This window comes from Copadichromis virginalis, linkage group LG14 (assembly GCF_057382275.1).
Source record: "Copadichromis virginalis isolate Kocher_CV1m ecotype Utaka linkage group LG14, C_Virginalis_male_GT1.1, whole genome shotgun sequence".
Classification (NCBI taxonomy): Eukaryota; Metazoa; Chordata; class Actinopteri; order Cichliformes; family Cichlidae; genus Copadichromis; species Copadichromis virginalis.
The window spans coordinates 2,999,973-3,019,184 of NC_140631.1; the positions used below are offsets into that span (position 1 = coordinate 2,999,973).

General features: G+C 41.3%; 1 protein-coding gene across 2 annotated transcripts in view; it reads right to left on the bottom strand.

Moving 5' to 3' along the window:
• The window catches only part of bcas3 (BCAS3 microtubule associated cell migration factor), a 323,439-nt gene that overhangs the window by 2,081 nt on the left and 302,146 nt on the right, over positions 1 to 19,212 (bottom strand). The window lies entirely within an intron of this gene.

Genomic DNA, 19,212 nt, shown 5'->3' on the forward strand with positions numbered 1-19,212 from the left:
AATAACATACACGATCAAGTCTAAACATTAGAGCAGATGTGAGTGTAACAGCACGAAACATTGGACTTCAACAGCTTCACTTTACAGAGTCAAAAAGGGATTTTCAGGCAGCACAGAGGTTCCAGGAGTTTCCCTTCTTATTGCTCCACCGCGATTACTCATGAGACCACTACGAACCTGCTTTTGTGTCAGGCAGATGAAATCCACATCTGTGGGAATAACCCACAGTATGAGTGGACATCAGTTATTCTGGGACTCAACTCTCTGGGTGACACAGGGCATATTTCTGACATGTCGCATGGCTGCCCCCCTCCCAGCCCTTCAGCGTCCTTCACTGTGGAATGACCGAGCTACTTTGGTAAAAATCCCTCCATAAGGAACTTATTACTGTTATTAAATGCTGTAAAACATATCCATAGATATGTGGATGGGATGGCGTGCGCAAAAGCGGCAACGCAGTATTAAGACTGCGATGCATGCAGTGTGCAGTGACATCCATCAGGCTTCTAGCTGCGTTTAATCTGCTGTTGCTTCCGGAAGCTCTGCTGACACCGGTCGCCGCCCTGCAAACACACTGCACTGCGCATCTGCGACGGAGCATCGACAAACCGAGAGCAGGATTTGATAATGCATTTACAGGAGACGTGCGCATGCTCACGGCTCAGGCTGTAGACTAGAGACGATCAAATGTTCTCATCCGACAGACACTCAGCGACACGAAACATCACATTGGCAAGAGAAAGAAGGACTCGACGACTCAACGAGGATCAAACTGCAAAGCGTTATATTTAATAACTATTCTTTTGGTTTAGTAAATTATTGCTTCTTTACTCCTGTGCAGTGACTTGTTATTCTAACTGTAACAGACATGTTGACACTTTCAAACTCCGAGTCCTCTCCAGAATGGCCTTCAGTATGAACAGAAAGGAGTGCTGGTAGGTACGAGATGTGTTTCGGTCATTCTTGTGTTAGTGACACAATGTTCTCAACCAGAGTGAAAATAAAGGTAAATACAGCTGTTTATAGGCGCTGCTGTGATCTGAAACTGTTGTCACTCCGAGTTTTTCCTGGGCCAGAACGTAACGCTCCGAATCCTCCAGCCGTTTGAAACTAACTGCAGAAAACGCTACTGACCTCGGGATGAACAAAAATCCTAATTTGCTTAAGACTGAGTTCAAATTCATAGCGCAGTGACATGAAACCACAGTTTAATGTGTCCCTGTGTCCTGCAGATGTTCAGGAGCTAATGTGGATGCTGTCTTTGTCATGGTGGCTTTGCAGGAAGTGGAAGCTTCTTACTTTAGCTCAGGAAACCTAAGACAAACCGCAACTGTTATTATCCCAGCTAACATGCAATGTGCCACACTGTGGCGAGATCCCAGCCTCTCCCAACCCCTTCCTCTTTAATTTCCCAACGCTGGGCAGAAATGCTGCAGTAATTCCAGGCAGAGATGAGAACTGCTGGTTTACACTGTTCTGGGTTCAGATAACATGGTACTGGTGATTTAATTAGTATCTGGGAAAACGGCGCTGCATTCACCGAGACATCAGCACTGCAGTGCCAATAACACTGAAGTTAAGATTTTAAGATTTTAAGAGGAGAAACTGGTGACGCTGGGATGGTTACATTGATATTGGTTTAAAAGGCCAATCTCCTTTTAATACACACTTTCTGTCTGACACATGAACGCACAATATCGCAGCATACATCACAGTTTACTTTTATTTTTTCACCCTACCAGCATTTCCATAGTTTAATTCTTCCTGTAAATCCAAAAAGCTCTGCTAATTTTATTTTTCCTCCATTCTTTCCACACTGCTGATCAATACTTCCAGGCTCTTACCCTACAGGCTAGCCTCAGTTACCCAGCTGGATCTGTGCTGCAGTGTTATTGAAGGCGATGTAAGCTGCTGAACACCCCAGTAAAGCCCTAAAGGCCTTTTCTAGTGCTGCCTAATCCACCTCATTGTGTGACGCCCACCAGCTATTCAACAAGTCTTAACCCCTCACGCCCCCAACACAATCCCCGAGCGCTCTAACGTCGGGGATCTTTTCCTCTGGGACTGATGTCACAAGGTAAAGTAATATGATTATTTACAAGGTGGTTTTGTCTGATGTGATGTGTAGATAAAGCTGCTCTGGAGTGAGGCCAGTGAAGAAACGGAAACTACCACGAGGTTTGACTGGTATAGGCTTTTAAAGAGTGGCTGATCATAGCGGCTTATCTATAAAAATGTCACTTTCAATGCAAAATATTTGAAAGCGCGCAGCAGATGGGATTCTTGGGTTACAGCAGGATCATCCTGAGAAGAAGAAAGCTCTGAGATAGTAGTTTAACCACTGGAGGTGAGAAAAACTAAATCTTCTTAACCAAGAAAACTCAACTCATGTGGAATCTAAACCACGTAGGCACAAATGATGACTGTAAGGCTCCTGGGACTGAAGCCATGCTCAGGATGACATCGGGGGCCAGTCTTCGAAAGAAAATGTTAACTCAAAACATGGATATGAAAAAGCAGTCAGTAAAGCAGAAGCGTATGCCACAGTTGGGGATAACGTGGAGGTTTTCCAGGCTGGAGTTGGATGAGTGCGGGGATGGGGGTTCTCGGCAGTGTTAAAGGAGGAAAATGTAGTACTTTTTGGAAATTTGTCCTCAACACAATCCGACAGACACATAACAAAACAGCAGCAAGTTAATGCCTCATCAGCCGTACAGAGGGAACGGTCCGAAACCCTCGGCTGTGAACAGGCCTAATCCTCTTACACTCTCACACAAACACATGCAGACTTTCATTTTTATTCACACAGACTAAATCTGCTCTCTCAGCACACAAATATTTTAGCGGTTGTGAAAAGTCCTCACATCTTTTCACACTTGCACATCACTTCCTCTACAAGTTAATGGGATTTTCTAGTTTTTTACTATTTAGCTGGTATTAGTTAAATTTAGCGGATCACCTCTGCTGTTTGGGATAGCAGCTACATCAAGTACAACACACACCTTTATTTTGCTGGTCACCTTTGTATAAGTCTGACTAATCTGCAGGTTTGAAACCCGTCTTTTCAGTTGACCGCTCGTGCTACTTTCCCTGTCAGATGTATTTGAGTACAATGTTGTTATTGCCAGGATACAATTATCTCCATGGAAATTAAACACCATCTGCTGAAATTGGCAAAAAAGATCCAGACTGTGGACTTTGAAGAGTTTACGTTAATCAGTTACCCCAACGTCAAGAACTCTGTAAGTTTTCAGTTTCCCAACATGACCGACTAACACGCGTGTCATTTTCTGCCTTTGTCCGTGCTCTTATGTACTGTGAAGGAGAAATGTCCTCACGAACACAACTGCATGTACAGAGCACTTCCTGAGGCCCCGACTGGCAGTGTGTCAGTGTGTGTCATGTGCCTGTTATGGTGAGATGAGACACACCACTGAGAGGAGGGGATCAAAGAGAATACAAAGGAGCTTTTAATCAGAGGCTCTGTGCCAGCCAGACTGGGTAGAGTCTCATCCATCCTTCTATCCATCCATCCCTCTTTCCCCCTGGGAGGCTGGGATGGGGGCAGTAACCCATAGCCATAGTATACTTATCCTAGCTGATTGTTTTTGTGTTTTAACTTTAATCTCACCATTAGCTGCAGCTGCCTCTGATTAGTGCTCTCACGTCACATTCCAACCCCCAACAGTGTCACACACACACTTATACACATGTGCATATGCTAACTGTGTGAAACCTATGTGAAAATTACTTCACGTCATCATTATGGAGCAAAGTTGGGTTAGTGCTAGCTTGTAATGGTGATTTCATACTGTCAGTGAACAAAAGACTCTTTATTAGGTGCATCTTGCCAGAACTGGCTTGGATTCACTGTTACCTTCAGAAGTGCCTTAATTCATCATGGAATAGATTCAACAAGCTGCTGGAAACATTCCTCACAGATCCCGGCCCATATACACACAATCATCACTGCAGATATGAGGCAGGATGATTTTTGAATGTCCAAACACATTTAAGACTCACCAGACAAGGCAACATTTTTCCAGTTTGGGTGAGCTGTCAATTTCCTGTTCTTAGCAGACAGGAGTGGTACCTGATGTGGTCTTCAACGTGTTGTGCATTCAGAGATGCTCCTCTACATATCTTGGTTGTGACCATTAGTTACTTCAGTTACTACTGCCTCCCCGGCAGCTTGAAGCAGCCTGCTGGCCATCCTCCGCTGACCTCGGTGCATTCTCTCACAGAAGCAGTGATTCTACTCTCTGTACCTTCTCTGTGCACTTTCACCTCCACACACTTTTTATGTTCATGTGAAGGCTCAGCCACAAGTGCTGTTATAAAACAAATCATTTATGAGATCCTTCTAAACTGAGTGTCCCTAATACACGTTTATTAACCACACAATAATGCAGAGCACCTGTTTTGTGTCCTATGCCGAGGAAACACCACATTTATAAGTTTGGATTCAATTAGTTTATTTTAGGAGCAACAATTTAGGAATTGTTGCTACAAATAATTCACACTGGACAGACGCATTTTCCAAAATCTAATGCTTCTAGGTCTTACTACAAGCATTTCATAGCAAACGCAACTACCTTTAAATTATTTTTCCATCAGAGAAAAGCGAGAATGTTCCAAACCTTGTTGTTATTTATCCTACCCATAAATAAAACCACCTTAATTATGTGGCGATGAGTGTGACCTTACATGGAGCTGCCCTTATCCCCATCGGCAGAGCGTAGGGGCTCGACCCTGAAACAGGCACTGGCGCTGGGCGCAGTCTACTTCTGTGCTTTAACTTTTTAGAGTGACCAAAAAATGTTCTATCAAGCAAATTCTTTCAGTCTCCAGAACAACACAATGTGAAGATAAACGCAAACGCCATCAGGCCTTTGGAAACGGCTACAGGGGTCAGAATATTCAGAATCAGACGCCCACGTTCATCATCTATAGTACTGGCATATCATAGCACACTGACAGTATATGTGAAAATGCGACTAATAATAATGAGCTGCACATATAAAAACATTTAAAATCCCTGTATGAATCCTTGCTGTGCACGATCCTTAGAAAGCTGTCCAGTTGGAAGACTGAACCCACATTAGTGGGAAAGCTCATTAAAATCTACCGGAGATCATCCTGATGCGCTGTGAAAAGCCGGGCTTAACACACGCTCCCGTGTAAAGGACATCACACATTAATGCGGCTGGAGACACACATGCCACGTACAGTATATCAGCAGAGATGGCATGTGCAGCTGAAGCCACGTGCTGCCTGGATCAAGCGCAGTGAATTTATTTTTATGTATACTGGCCAGTTGGTGTAAAAACAGGTTAATGCTGCAGGCCTGGATTCATACACCTACATCTCTCCTGACTAATTACAGAGGCAAAAAGATGCTTAAAATACATTTAACAGCACACTAACAGTGTCCAGCTCGCATGTTACCAAGCTGTCCTCTGAGAACGGACGACGGCCACATGCTCAAACTCCGCGGGATAAACCGCAGCCCCATCAATCATGATACTCAACAGGTAGTGTGATTAAGAAGCAAATGCAAAGGAAAGTGATTCATGGGGCTAATTCAGGCCTTTGAGCAGAGACTTTCTCTCCGTCTTCTCTGACCCAGCAGCTCCATATATGCAGCTAACCACAAGTTTCCCAGCAGCTGCTCATTAGGGTGTGTTATAAGGAGTGCCAACAACAGTCAGGGACACTCCTGACACTCTATGTGGGCCGCTTTGAATTAGGGCTCTAATGAAAACCTAGTGGTGACCCAGCCTTTGACTAGCTACTTACCCAGAGCAGACCGACAGCCGCCACGCCACTGGACACTGGATGGAAATGCTTTTATAGGCCGGCTGCTGCACTTAGATATGGATCAAAACACAGCAAACAGACCCAGACTGGTCTCTCAAGTGAGTAATGTAACAGCAGTATGCCCAGCACGCAGTTAGTTGCGCTGAACTAAACTGCAGGTTAAAACACATTTGTATTTTCTGAATTTAATGACATATATGTGGCTTGGGGAAAATTATGACATGCTACAAAGTTTCTTATTTTCTCCACAGTTCGGGTTCTTCGAATCTGAATCAGCTCTTTGAATCGGTCGAGTTTAGTACCAGCATTTCTTGATGAAGCAACATATTTGATCCATGGTGTTTGAGGTAATTCCACACACAGAGGGTTGCCTTCAGCGATAAATAACTAAATATGTTTCTGACCTGTTCCACTCCAGCTCCAGCTCATTAAGACACCAAGACTTTAAGGTGCCCTGTTGTATATGGCAGCAAGATAAATCACCAGGTTAGCTTCACATCCTTGTTAGTGGGAGCGATCCTGGATCAGATTTGCTTCGGCACATTCTCCAGTAACGTTTTACAAATTAATGATGTGCCACTTTTTGGGCGAGTGTGAGCAGATACTGAAGCTCCTCACATGCTTCGCTGTTTGTTTGGCCATGACACGCTGGGCATTGTCAGTTAGGTTTACACATACGCACGGCGAACATGAGTATGAGAAGGGGCTGTTATTTGCTTCATCTGCCCGCTGGTGCACACAATCACAGAATACAAATATAAAGCACAGAGGGAACACCTGGAATAAATGTGCTGATAAATATAACCAAATCAGATGCTCACTGAAAGATCTATTGGGTATTAAAATGATGCATTATATTCCTTTCTTATCCTTGATCATCATCAACAGAACATCAACTAAGAAAATGTATTTTGTGAAAAAAGCTGTTCATCCCTCCAGAAGCGTTCGGTCATCTGTCTCGCACGTGAAGACGTTTGTGGAAATTGTCATTTCTGTGCATTTTAAAAACCACCCAAGCCTCACGTAGGCACTTTAATCTAACAGTAGCTACATCGACAGCAAGCACATTCAAAGAGTTCTACTTGTGTAAGCACTTCATAAGCAAACTGCCTATGGTAAGGAACAGATCGTCCACTGTAGCCCGCTGAAATATCCCAACGTGAACACGCAGACATAGTTGCACACATATGGTTTGACAAGCTTGTTGGGAGACCTCTGTCAGTGGTTTTGGACAGGAGGGCTGGTCTCAGCTGAAAGAGGTAGCCGGTGTTGGTGCCCACTGAGAAAACTGACAGACAGCACATTGTCAAGAGGCTGTCGCTTATCATCACATCAAATATGTGAGCATGCCAAAATAAGAGACAGATAAAGCTGTACACTGTGTGTGTGTCTGCATGTGTGGTGGGGGACCAGTTCAGAGTCGTAATGGGGCTGGAGTCGATCCCAGCTGTCATAGGGCGAGACAATTATAAGATCCATAGTTATACATAGTTATACTTTATTCCTATTATTGTTACATTTACTGTATTTGTGTCTTTTCTTGCTATAGCTCCAGTTTCCATTTAGAATTAATGACATACTTACTGCATCACTATTCAGGATTGCATTTTTGTAATACAAAGAAATAAATCAAAGCATTCAGCACGCATCCCGAAACAGTTTTCAGCTTCACAACTAAAAATATTCCTTAACCCTTTAAAACTACCATAGAACCAAGTCCACCAGAGCTTACTTTATATTTTTACATGTTGTGGAGCCATTTTTGGGAGCACTTCAAGTTGCTATACATCAATACAACCATTACAGCCAAAATTTTTATAATATGTATGCATTAAGTGCATAGTAACTACATAAATTGCAAAAAAGTGCAATAAACTACAAAAAAATTGAAAATCGTTTTTGTTTTGTTTTTTACATATATTTCTACTTGGAGAAATTTAGGAGGCTTATCCCTCAAATCTTTAAATACAAAAAAGTTGCAAAAAATAGTTTACAACAACAGGAAATTTATTTTGAGTGTCTTCATAGTTTTATTTTTGAGATACACCAATTTTTATATACTGCAGGAAAAACGAAAAACAATCCTATGATGCAAATTTGCAAAGAAAACAGCAGGTGCATCAAAATAAACTATTTTAAGCAGTGCAGTTCGAGTTCTAAGCATCCCAGAAACTATTCAGAAAAGTCAAACATGACCAATATAGGCTTTTAAGGCCTACAAGTAAAAAACGACATTTTCCGTGAAAATGACGTCACTTCCGGTTTTGGGCAGGTAATGGCGGACATGCGATCGTTCGCGCTGACGTCTGTTTCACTGTGGGAAGTGTTACGAACAGCTGATCAGATCGGCAAAGCGTGTTTCTGGAATATTATGTTTTTGTTCCTGCAAGAGCTTTTTATGCAATTTTTGCAAAGCTTTATGTGGAAGGAAACTGTGACCGAGGACAAGCTGATGGCATCAGATGTAAGTACAACTCCTCCGGTTTCATATGCAAAACAAATTATTGCGCTAGCTTACGCGGTTCCCGTTCTACAGGGATTTAAAAATAGTTACGCAAAACGGAGCGTGCTGCTCTGACCGGCTTTTAACTGTTAAAGTAGATCCTACCTCTAAGTATCAAACACAACTAGCTAAAATCTGTATGTTTAACTTGTTCTGTATATATAGTTCTACATATGTGGATGCTGTTCATTAGAATCATACCCATGGCTTCCTCGGTTGGGTCAAATATGCTGTGAGTAAACGAAGAAACTGTAAATTGTATTTCCTCCTCCTCATCACATGCTCAAACTACCAGGGAGTCTTCTTCAAGATTCTCGGAACAACATTGTGCATCAGTCACAACAGAATCACTTTCTGTTTTAATAAAATGTCAGCGCTATCCTGCTTCTGTCTAAACGGAACCACTGCAGTATTACGGACATTTAACACACCTTTATGCAAACCCACACACAGACAAACACCCAGGTCTCTGCAATGCTTTCTCAACAAGTGTGAAACCAGAAGAGCAGCAAATGAAAGCAAACTCATGTAAAACTACAAAGCCAGTAAGAGGAACAAGGTTCCATCAGGCATAACACCAGTGCAGTACCAGTACTTATGTACAGGTTGGCACTGAGAGACAAACATACTGTGCAAACACAGACACACAGTCAGCACAGGGTCAGCAGGCTGAGTTCAGCCGGTCTGTATAAAGGTGCACGGGTCACTGACAGGCAGCTGAGACACAAAGACAGGCTTCCATTGCATGTGCTGTTCCCTCTATGTGTTTAAATCTTTCACTTATGAGTTTTAACACACAGAAAGATCAACTTTGGGTAGAAAAGGGTCAGCTTTTAACTGAGGATTTCACCTCTAAGAATTATGGTTTCCTTTAACTGTTTTTATGTAAGGCACTTTGGCTGCCTTTGAACAAGAGCACGTAGGTCAGGACAGCAAAAGTCTGCATCCTAGCAGGATGCACGCTCACGAATGTGCAGAAAAATGACGTGCTGCGAGTGGTGCAGTCAAATACTTGACAACCAGTTCTATGTGTCATATACTAATTCTGCTTTGCAGGTATCAATTCCATGACTTAAGAACAAAAGGTATATTTTGCTTTTGATATGTATAACACACTGACACATTTCCACTGTATTACACTTTAATCCTCAGACTTCCTTTAATTATTACCTTTTAAATTCTATACCTGCTGATATTTTGTTCTTATTTGTATTTAAGGTGAAGTGGTGTTGAGCTGCTGAGGGGACCTCCCCAAGGGAGTAATAAAGTTCTATTGTATTCTATTCTACAAATAGATTTTAAGTGAAATAAAAAGAACTGCACAAAAGAGCAGGTGATGTGTGTGGAAGAGTATTCACACACACAAAAACTAATTTAAAAATGCTAATTCTCTTCATTTGTTTACACCAGCAAGTCCTGCCCAATTAAAATTCTGTAAATTTTAAGGTCTTATTTTTAACAGTAAATATGTAAATATGGGAAATTTTAAAAACCACCTTTTAGTCATTCTAGTTTAGTTGTTGTTACTGCTCTTTAAATATCATATAGGTTTATAGAAACCTGCTTTTCAAGGATTATTAACTTTAAATATCAAACTAATGCAAAACACAGTCTGACCAAAAACCCTGAAACATTTCGACCTTTACTACATCCCAGCGACAAAGACATTTATTATGGACAAGAACAACAAAAACAAGCTCCTGACAGAGACTTGGGATGTTTAAAACGCAGATGAAAATTTGTTTTCCTTAACTTAGTATTATGAGGTAAATGTAACAGCGACAGCTCTTGAGTCATTAAGCCACTGACAGGCAAAAGCAGACTAACTGACATAAGACATATTTCCATTGTGTGAGGAATGCAAAGAGGCAGAATGAAAAGTCAGACGTGCATTTACTCGATGGACACAGTTCTGGTTTTTGAGAGTGTTTGAAAGCAATAAAGGGTTGGAGTTATTTCTGCTTGTCCAATAGGAATTCATAATTTCCTAAAAGTAGTCCCTGTAATCAGGATAAATCAAGGATGGTTTTAAAATGTTATAACATAGAAAGAAAAAACTGGCATTTAGAGGCTCGGAAAAAGAAGAGCAAACCATGTTGTGCAAGCTTCCTCTCAAATTACTGTCAGTTCGTAACAGAAGATTATTGCACTCATCATTGGGATCATTTTGGCTCATTTCCCAATTACTGAAATAGACATCCTCGTATTGCTTTTGTTTGCATTTAAGTGACATCGAGTAGAAGAGAGAGATAACATTATCGCTATAGCATCAGCATGAATCAGATGCTTTTCATACTTAAGCTCTAATTTTTTTTAATATGGCGTAATCATGGACGGGCTTTCATCTGGGACAAGTGGCTGCACAGATCCTCAATACACACAGAAAGCCAGTCGTCTGCATTAGTATAGACAGAACATGATATCAGTGCATCATTTCTTTCTCTGGCTGCGTTCGAGTCGGTCAGTCCTTCCCTCCTCTCATGGAGAAATGGGTGTTTTCAAAAGCCTCTGAGGGGTGGAAGTCTGTAAAAGGTGCTAATGTGTAGAAGCTGTCTCATCCTGTTTCACATTGTCAGTGTCAGTAAGGAGGTTATTTCCTTGCATTACAAAGCCATTAATGCACTTAGAAGAACAGAATAATGTTGGGAATCATTGGAGTTAGTGCTTCATAAAGTGCTGAATGTTTTACGTGTTAGCCATTTCAGATTAATATTTATTAAATAATCTTCATACAAAGCAAATAAGTGTTTGAAAGATATGAAACAGGCAGGTCTCGTAAGCAGAATGGATCCAGGTCGATTTTGTCTTTTTCTTTTCAGCCTGCACTCATGGAAGATTGTAGTGGTTGCTAACAACAATAATAATAATAACAAGCCCACAATGTCCAAAAGAACAGTGGTGTAAGATGGTGAGATTCAAAGAAGCGCTCACAGTGGACAACAGCACAAAACAGAAACAGTCCATGTCAATCCATCCCTTTAATTCCTGACTCGGGGTTTACAGCAGTTCTCGGAGCAGGAGACTGAAGAGGGAAGTTTAGTCCAGTTTTTGGTCCTTGAATTTACTCGAGGATGAACTCGCTCGCTAAAAGAGGCTCTTTGTTAACACGTTTAAGCCAGTACTCCAACATCACCACCCGATCCTAAACAGAAGTGGTGGACGCTCCCATTATTGAACTGGTGGGCAGTTTCCAGGATTTGGGCTCAAGGGAAATCCAAATCGTCAGAATCCAACATCTGAGGAAATGGCAGTCGAGTAAACGATGCTGTCAAGGACTGATAGGCTGGCAACAGGCTACGTCCTGATGCCAGACCACGCCACTTCTGTTTGAAGAATTGTGATTAAGTGATTTAAGGACTAAATGCTATACTAGTACTTGTATAGTGCTTTTCTACTCTGAGCACTCCAAAGGCTTTTTACTACAAACCTCATTCTCCGCGTCACACACACGGCACAGGCTTGCACAGCTGCACTGATGTCCTTAATACTGGTCTACTGAACACATATGAGCAGAAATGGTTATTAAATTTCCTGAACATGAGTGAGAAATGTAAAACTGAATGTTTCAGTAGATTTGTATGCCTTCAGTTAGTCTTCAACAAGTCTTCTAACTATTAAAAGGGTTTATAGGACGTGCAGTTGTTGGTATCAGCTGAACTATCCAGTGATTTCTGTAGCTCCCCTCTGGGGCCTGTGTGAACTCTGCAATCCAATGCCTTAGTTAGGACCTTAACTTCTATATGCTACCATAACACAATTTGATTCAGCTGTAAGTATACACCAACCAAACAAACAGCTTATATGCAAACTTGGGATTTAGGACTCATCATAGCGCAGAAACAGCACCGGTGAAGGCTACTAACGATCTTCTCATGGCCTCTGATAGTGAACTCATCCCTGTACTTATCTTGCTTTACTACTGCTATCACATTTTACATCGGAGACTGGAGTACACTGTTGAGATTAAATGAAATGTGCTACATTGCTTTATAACATATTTATCTCATACAATGTAATCTATGTAAACATACAGTCTTCCTCCACAAGGCCTTCCATGAGCCTCTTTGATGGGACAGATCATTTCACGTTACTTGAGTTTCCCTTGTGCAATATTATAAAACACTGCATACATTTCCACTGCTATGCAGATGATACTCAGTTATATTTATCTACAAAGCCAGATGACACAAATCAGGTTGTTAAACTACAGGCGTGTTTTAAAGATATAAAGTCTGGATACCTGTGCTCTCGTGTAAATTCCATTTTCTTTTATCAGCACAAAGTCAAAAATATCCTGTCTCGATATGATGCTGAAAAACTAGTTCCTGCATTTGTTTCTTTTAAGCTTGACAAACTGTAACTTTGTATCAACAGCTGTCTGGAAAATCTTCCGTTGATTTAAAATGCCACAGTGAGAGTGCTGACAGGAGCTACGAAGAAAGAGCATATTTCTCCTACATTAACTTCTCTTCATTGATACGTGTGATTTCTAGAGTTTCTTGAAGTAGAACGGGAGTCAGAGTTTGTATTCAACCTCTGCATATGCTCAGCTAGTTATTCTTTTCTCTTAAAATGCTGTAACTGGAATAAGAGTCAGACTGTACTGGTTGTTTTCATTATCATATATCAATCACTAAATAATATGTAACTACTGTACAAATACAAATGCAATCATTTACTCGTTTATTGCAGGGACATTTTTATTAGGTAGAAGTCAGTTTATTGTTTGCTCTTTTTCTAAGATTTTTCCAAGATTACAACATATACACAAGCGCAGAGTGACACTGACACACACAGACACGTACACAGTTACATTCACACACTAAAAAAGAAGCACATTTTGAAAACAACCTTTTCTGTTTCTGTAAAGTTATTTTGTCAGTTTTCAACGTTTCCCTCTGTTCTCTCTGCATTTATGCAAACAGACGTGTCCACAGTTGGACATTTTGTTGACAGGAAATTCCCGTGTTCGAAGAAGCCGCCCTCGTTTGGCTTAGCTTAGCCGCTTCTCCATTATGTATCCTATCACTTATTCATGCCACCATATTTTATTAATGAACACACAAATACATACCTATATGCAGACTCATGTGAGGAGAGATTGCACATGTCGACATGAAATTGAGGATTACGGGATCCCTGCAGAACGTATGCATAGGTCTGTGTTGAGTGCATGAGTTACAAAAACATCACCTGATCTGTATACTAGCAGACTTTGCAAGTATTTGCAAAAATCTGATATTTTTCATGATGTGCTATAAGGATGAATATGATGCGATCTGCTGGGTCATACATGTAATATAATATTTAAAAAAAAAACACATAATTTCTAAAGTGTGTTTTGTTTAAAAATATTTTTAATTTTACACCAGGGAGGAAGCTTACATCGTTTAAAGATTCAAAAATGTTTTCACATCTCAAAATCCTGAAGTAGTTTACATAATGAGCCCTGTAGCTTCCACCAATCTTAAGAAGTCCAACAAAGTGTTTTCCACATGGAATAAAATCTGCTTCTGACACGCCCCTCAGAAGTGGCCTTCCTGAGCTCACAAGGACTCCGTCTTTGATGGTTAATCAAAGGAAGCAGATAAATGAAGTCATTCCACAAACCTATAAATGGTGCACAAAAGTATTTATGTGTAGAAGTAAAGAAATCTTGAGCGTAATCTTTGTATCCATCCTGCTTTTACAACTCTTCACACCTCAGTTGGTTTCAAACACAGATTTAAGTGTCAGTGTGAAGAGAGAAGATCTCAGGTGCTGTCAGACAATCCAGTATACACAGAAGCACTAAGGCTTCTTTTAACAGTGAAAAGCTGGAAGCTTATGTTTTCTCACTCGTTCAGCGCTGATGCATCAGGATACAGTGAGAAATGGGGTCGTCTTGAAGTGAAGAACCATGAAGTCATAACCATTCATAGACTGAACGTGGATTACAACAATTTCAAGTTCACTTAATGCTCCGATTCACATGAACCACAGGTTTTTGTGCTATAATTAAAACATATAACATATCATCAGCAGGTTAATAATGTAGTCCCCTGATGTGTCAGCGGTACACAAAGTATGATAACCTCAGCCCACGTCTGGTATCTTTACCCCAAGTTTCAAACTGCTTCAGTATCATGCGAGCAGAGTCGCTAGTATCAGCTGGAGTGACAGTTTGGAGAAAATGGCCTGCGTGCAGTTTGAGTGACGGGTCACGGATCACGGCGAGTTCACTGCTCGAGTCAGCAGAGCGACAGACGCTGCTGCGGCAACAAGTATTTCGCTGCGTGCTGCTGCCGCCGCCAACGGTGGTGGAGCAGATTGGGTGAAGTGGATGGCCTTTAGCCACGAGTCCATTTTTGCACAAAGTGTTTCCCCGCTCCTCTTGTTGTCTGACCAACCCAAAACAGACACGGGAGCAGGGCTTTAAAAAGCGCTTCCCACCACTCTAACCATCTTCCTCTTTCTCGCCCTAATTCTCTCACTCACTATGCTCTCCCTCGCCCTCTTTTTCTGTGAGCCCTCACAGCCCTGTGTGTGTCTGTGTGTGTGTGTGTGTGTCTGTGTGTGTGTGTGTGCGTGTCTCCCCAGAGCGAGCTGTTAAGTGCAGTCTCCCAAAAACTCCACAAAAGCCCATTTGCAGTCCACACAACATATACACAAGCGCAGAGTGACACTGACACACACAGACACATATATACACACAGTTACATTCACACACTGAGTATCTCACACATACATGCACACATTTCACACTTCCCTCTGGGCAAACAAGGCAGAGTGGCAGAAACGAGGCTGGGATAAATGATACAATGATATCCAGGCCTGACTTGTCAGTAGAGTTGAGAGAGAGGATGAGGAGGATGAAGAGGAGGAGGGGCAGGCAGTGGTAGCTCTGAATACAGGAATTATTCTTCAGCGTCTCACTGTGTCGACACACATTACGCTCAAACTTTGGCCTGGCAATGTGGAGAGGGAGGGAGAGAGAGAGGTGGATGAAGCGCTGAGGGGCAGCTATAATGACCACACTCTGCTTTCACACTCTCCGTCTCTTCTCTCAGCACCGTACTCTCTGGCCTTAGCCTCACATTCCCTTTTCTGTTCTTCCACTTGGTCCCTGACATCTTTTCCCCCCTCTCTTCCTCGCTGCGTTTGTTCCTTCGGTCTGTCACGGCAGGGCTGAGTAGCTTTCAGGGAGAGAGTGCACTCATTTGCTCTCTCTCTCTCTCTGCTGCTTTCTTCTCTCTCTTTGGTTAAAGCGAGGGGACAACTTGGCCCTCTGGGCATGTCACAAAATCATTAACTAATAGTTTTGAGTTAGTCAAGTATCCAAATGGTGCGTGTGGTCCGTGACGTATTGAGACTGCATTCACAGCTTGTCATGCACCACAGACGCAAGCTGCCTTTAAATCGAAGCATCCAGAAAGCCGGTAACTAAAGACTGGCCATGTTTCAGTCAGACTTTACTAGGTGGTCAGGGTAACATTTTGAGTAGGGATGTCTGATTCATGATTTATTCAGCCAGCCCTCTGGACAGATTGAGAAAGACTTCGAGTTCATGACAAATCACACTGGCATGTTGAAAACCTAAACTATTATGTTCGACTCGTTTGAGGAAACCAAAAGCAGACACGTTCAGCCCTCCGATGCTTTTTCCTGTACTTCTGCTGACCAGTGCTTCTCACTGATGTCCCATGCAATTATGTCTATCGGTTGTTGTCAGACCACAGCCAGTCAGTGAGCTTATGATGGAGCTGAAGCCGAGTTCATATAAACCCTCTGTGAGAGCAAGTATGTGCGGGTCCAGAAGAAATCAGTAATTAAACATGCTTGTTTAAAAACATGTTTAAAAAACAATTAAACTAACTTCAAACATGCACCAGATCCATCCTGCTATACCTTTGGATAACTGATTAAAGGAAAAACATGGGAGATTTCAGGGCGAGGTGTTAGGCAGCACTCTCAATCACCAGCAACAAAATAACCAACGAAGAAAAGATTTACTTTCATATCAAATCAAATCAAAATTTATTTATATAGCACATATTAAAAACAACAGTGTTGACCATAGTGCTTCACAGTCAATAAAAACAGGAGACAGTTAAAACAAACAATAGAAGAGGACAACAAACAATAGGTAACAACGCAACAAGCTAAAACAGCCAACTAGACAGAATCAAAAGCCAAAGTAAAAAAATAAGTTTTAAGACGTAATTTAAAAGACTGGATAGACTCGGCAGTGCGAATATGAACGAGGAGGTTATTCCAGAGTCTGGGTGCCACGGATGCATATGATACACTGAAAATCCAGGAAAGAGCTGTGTTCTTTAGATTTGCTGTTTTTAGGCATTTTTACATCCATATTCATGGGTCTTCATCTGTGACTGATGATACAGGTAAACTCTGTCTCCTAAAGTTACAAGCATTTAATTTAAAAAGGATTTTTTATGGCAGTATAATATTTAAACACAAGTACGACTCTCATCTTTAAAAATGATACAAATAAATTTGGCTTTTACTGGAATAATTATGGAAGAAGCCTTTGTTCACTGCACTCTCAAAAGCAGAGGACAGCAAACACGTGCCTGAGGTAATACAAACATAAAAAGGTGTTTCCTGTTAATGAGGGTGAAAAATGAGTTTGGGTTTGATTGTTTAAGGACATCTCTTCACTTCCTAAACAGCACATCTGCACGACTGCCTTCAAGACTCTGATCAGCCCATGTGAAAACCATGAGTGACAGGACAGATCCACGCAAAGTTTCAATAACTGACCGAACAGCACAAAAATCCAGAGGAACAAGTTGTTCTGGTTTCACCTGCAGGAGCTGCTTCCAAACTGTGGCTCATGGCGATACAGTTAATTCTCTTAGTTTGACAAATAGGTCTTTAATAAAAAAGGCATTAAAAATGTAAAGATGCTGAAATGCACTTCTTTTGTGATCACTGTGAGATAACCTGATGGCTCTTTGTGCTTTGTTGCTATCAGAAAGTGCCACAAAAACCTTAATCCACCCGGAAAGGCTGGTTTTAAAATATTCATTTTGCAATTTTGCTATTTTAATATGTGGTGTAGTTGTGCTATATATTTAATGCTTAGCTGATGGGAGCCAGAAATACTTTATTTACTATATTTACCCCCAAACCAAAAATTGCGTAGTCCTGCCTTGATAGCGCAGTCATATCAAAGAAAAAGTACACCCTCATTCATTTTTAAGGTTTTAAATGTCAGAAATAATTAAAAAAATCTTCTGCTCCTTATTAGGTCTCACAATTCATTCTCTACAGCTTATCCTTATCAGGGCCGTGGGGGGCTGGAGTCTATCCCAGCTACTATAGGGGGGGAGGCGGGGTACATCCTGGACAGGTCTGATGCAGGGCTAACACAGACAGACGCACAACTATTCGCACTCACGCCTATGGGCAATTTAAAATGACCAATTAACCTAACTGCACTAACACAAACATGTGGAGAACATGCAAACTCCAGAAAGGCTCCGGCCAGGTGGTGGAGTCGAACTCTGGACCCTCTGAGACATCAGAGCTAACGACCGACGATCAATTAAAAAAACACAACATGTTATGCTTTGTCATTTGTTATTTATGTGAAAAAAAGAAATGGACTCTGGTGTACTGATTTCCAAATAGAGTTGATTAACTGGTCATCAACAAATGTGCAAGCAAAGGCTTTTGCAGTTTGGACATCTAGAGCATTGAAGACATCACCAATGATCTTAGAGAGATCTGTAGTTTCCAGTTAACCTATGAAGGTTATAAGGCCCTATCCAAAAAGCTCTATTTGATTTTAACTTGAGAAAAATCATTCACAAGTGGCAAACTCTGACAGATTGAAGTGTACCAGGAGAGGACGTCTTCTCTTTAACAAGAACAAGGCAGCACAGCTTAGGTTTGCAAAGATGGATCCAACCAAAACACAAGATTTCTTTAACAATGTCCTTCAAACGGACGAGGCCGAAGTGAAGATGCCTGGCCACAATGCACTGCACAGCACAAACGTCTCATTTCAACTGCACTTGGAACAAAATCTAGAACAAAACGTCTGGAAAACAAAAGAATCAAAGTGTTGCAAAGTCCAGTGTATCTTTGTTTTTGTTAAATAAATAATGTCACGTGCTATCATGTGTTATGTGAGTTATCTCATTTTAGGACCTGACAATGATCAGATAATTTTTTCACTATGCCTCTGCATGAAACAAATCTGAAAAAGGTATATCCATGAATAACACTGATGCATCACGAAGCACTATGTGAAACTACTTTTTGTGTGGAATCTTTGGTAATGACTGAAACAAAAGCTAGCATTAAATATCTAGTCAGAATCAAAGCCTTGTTTTCTACCCACTGTGACTGGATTTCATTCTAACATAGTTGCTCATGTACAAGATTCTTTGGGAAAAACAAAACATTTCTCAAAAAAAGGACACGTTGCTCAGCACCACTGATGCTTAGACGAGAATTTTCACATTACCAATAAACAAATTTAGACCAAATATAACTGATATATCTGTGACAAGGCGGGCATGATGGTACTAGAAGCCGAAGCAGATTATGGTCAAAGCTTGCTTGCATGTTGCTCTCGTTGGCGTGTGTGTTACTGTATGGTTATTTATGTATGTTTAGTACTGAAGCCAGCAGACGTCTGGACTGATTGATAGGAAAAGAAGGACCTCCGAGCCTGAGCAACCCGCAAATCCTCCACTCATTCCTGTATATTGTTGTTCTTATGATGGGTATCAGTGTACTAAAACAAGGCTGAATAGCAAAGAAACCAGTCAGTCGGCAGGATAATAACATGGCTTTGTGTGAAAGGAGTACGCAGCCAATTCAAATACAGGATGTATTGTGCGACCATTAAATCACACAGCTGTCTGAACAGGCGT